Below are 2,967 nucleotides of genomic sequence, written 5' to 3'. Positions count from 1 at the left end.
TTCGCTGTAGAAAATTCAGGAATAACCGCGAAATTTTGATTGAAAAGAACAACAAACGCGTTTTGAGACTCGGATATTTAAAAAAAAATTAAAAAACTTTGCGAAGAAAAACGTAATATTTTTTATTTAGATGAATCATACATTCATAATGATATGACTCATTCAATGAGGTGTGTGGAGCGATAATTCTAATAAAGGTTTGAAGAAAGCCAATATTTAAAGGGTTAATCATGGTCCATGCTGGTGGTGAAACGGGATTTGTGCCAGGTGCCCTGTTGACCTTCAAATCAGGTATCGTCACAGGTGATTATCACCAATGCATAGAGACTTGTCTAATCCCGAATTTACCACCAAATTTTGTCATTGTAATGGATAAAGCCAGTTATATGCAGAAAAACCCAGCACCAACATCAGTTTCCCGAAAAGGCCAGATCATTGATTGGTTGCGTAAAAAACGTCCCTCACGATCCATCTATGTTGAAGCCTATTTTGTACGAGTTGGTTAAACAACACAAAGCAGCTTTCAAAACCTTTAAAATCGATGGACTTGTTTTCCGCTGCGGGTCACGAAATTTTACGATTACCCCCATATCATCCTGATTTGAATCCCATTGAGCTAATCTGAGCCCAAATCAAAAGCAAGGTGGCCGCAAAGAACACGACTTTCAATTTTCATGACGTTCATCGTTTCACAATTGAAGCTTTCTGATCAATAACTATAGAAAATTGGAAGTCAACATGTATACAAAATAGAGGATAAGTATTTAGAACAACAAATTAATTTGGACGAAATTGAACCAATCATAATCTGTCTTTTAGGAGAAACCAACGACTAATAAATAAATAAGACGTTTCAATCCCCAAAAAAAAATTATATTCAGAGTTGATTTTTTGGTAAATGGTAAGAATCAACAAATTGTTGGTGGATATTTAAAACAAGTAAGGACTTTTAGTCAACATTCAATAAATAATCGATTACTTTTCTAGTACAAAAATGTCCAATGCAAAAGACTAATGGAATTATTTTATTTAGCCAAATTCAATTTATGAGTGAAACAGTAACTTTAGCTGAGAGATCATAAACAGATAACATGGGCAGCAGGAGTGATGGAGCAGTCTGCTGAATAGACAAAAATGGAAGGTGCAAAGCTCCCGAGGTGGAAGTCAAGAAGATGGATTTAGAACGGAAAAGAATAATTAACAAAGAAGTTTATGAACCAACATAAGAGAACCGACTCTAATAGCAGTGGTTAAGAAATAGTGACACAAATGGTTATGAAATTAGGACAACTCAGGTTAATCTTGAAATATCAGACTTCGAAATGATTAAAGAAAAAGGAAAAGATAGCTGCCCGCTCGAAAAATGTGTAGAGGATGCGAATAAAGAAATGGACATGATGAACAACGATCGATCAAAATAGAAGAACAACATCTTTCAAACTACGCAAATACTTAGGCCCGCATTCTGTATCTTTACCTTTTAATACAGGATCCGTTTGTTAAAGGCTGTTCCATAAAGGAACGATGAAAGTTAATCCTTTGAACCTTCTCTATAACATCCAACAACTTTACGTAAAAGAGACTTTAAAGAAACAAGCCGATGATCATTTAAAGATAGTACACGTTCTTAAAAAAGGTACGCCGTGTTTGGCCAATCATTTTTACGAGTTAAAGAGAGATGGAATACTGTAACATAACCTTACATGTGGTAATACCGGAAAAAGAGCTCAATTTCAAATAGGTAATGTAAAACATTGAAATAAACTCTCAAAATAATTAATCGATTACTTACTACTTTTAATTTATACAGAAAAATGAAAAATTGTAAAAGAAAGAGAGCCGCAAAAACAACAATCGAACAATTTAGTTCATACGTCGACAAGTTGGAACAGGATGTTAATTTTAGAGAAAATGCGTTTCAACCGGGTGAAGACAACAATTACATAAAAAATGCATGGGTTAAATTAATAGTACTGCTAAATAGTAGTAGTGGCCCACAGAAAGAGTATAAAAAATGGAAAAAGGTAAATTATTTGCTACCGCTAAAATAACAATTAGGAGTATCAAACATAATATGTATGTTTCAAACATTCAGTAATTGGAAGACTAGTGTTAGAGCGAAAGCTCAAACATTAAAACAAGCCCAGAAAGAAACAGGCAACAAAGGAGATATAGAAGCTGTCCTGATAAAACTAAAAACACAATTATTAAATGTGACAGGAAATATTGTTGTAGGCGGTCTGAACATTCCAGAATTAGGATTAGAAGGTAATCAGTGAGTGTATCAATATTTAATATTTAATAATCATTTCAGAAGAACCTGTAGTCCCAGCGACCTCAATAGAGACAAAAGAATAAAAAAAAATGTAGTATCTAAACGCCCTGTGTACATACAATTAAGATTAGGTTGCAACCAACACAACTCCATAATCGTTTACGTAAAATTCAGAATAGTATCGGCAAAATATTTCGTCCACAGATTTTTAGAACACTCCGTATAGTAAATATTAATATTTCTTAAACATTTTTATACATATATTTAAATTTATTATTCAAAATAATATTCTAAGGCAAAAAATCGTTTTTAGAAGTTTTGAGCGTGGTCATGTATTTACGGCCCCAGTGTGCGCCAGTTCCAGTTACCGCAGCTAAAATGAATAACTTTCTACAATTCAACGTGACTTTATACAAGGATGCATTATTATCGAGATTTTGACGGAGAACGTCGTGCCGCTTATTTAGGAAGTTCCGTTACTGAGTCTCCCAAGTTCGCTAATTGCGAAACCTTTTCGCGTGCCATGAAGTCCTTCGTAGAGGTAAATATGGTTTAATGTTCATGGCCACGTTCTAATTACAACCATTTTTTGCGCAATGGCATGACGATAAACTGCAAAGGGATTACTTTCAACAGGATGGAGCAACTCCTCATTGCACACAAGAAACGTTGGCCCTATTGAGAGTTTTTTT

General features: G+C 34.3%; 1 pseudogene; it reads left to right on the top strand.

Annotated features, from left to right (window-relative positions):
• The first annotated feature begins 1,814 nt into the window (after positions 1-1,814).
• On the top strand, positions 1,815-2,279 carry LOC148180159 (uncharacterized; annotated as a pseudogene).
• The last annotated feature ends 688 nt before the right edge of the window (positions 2,280-2,967 follow it).

This window comes from Gnatocerus cornutus, chromosome 1 (assembly GCF_029298725.1).
Source record: "Gnatocerus cornutus isolate USDA-ARS CGAHR chromosome 1, icGnaCorn1.1, whole genome shotgun sequence".
NCBI lineage: Eukaryota > Metazoa > Arthropoda > Insecta > Coleoptera > Tenebrionidae > Gnatocerus > Gnatocerus cornutus.
Note: the sequence above shows the minus strand (reverse complement) of the source record. Positions and strands in the feature narration are given on the sequence as shown.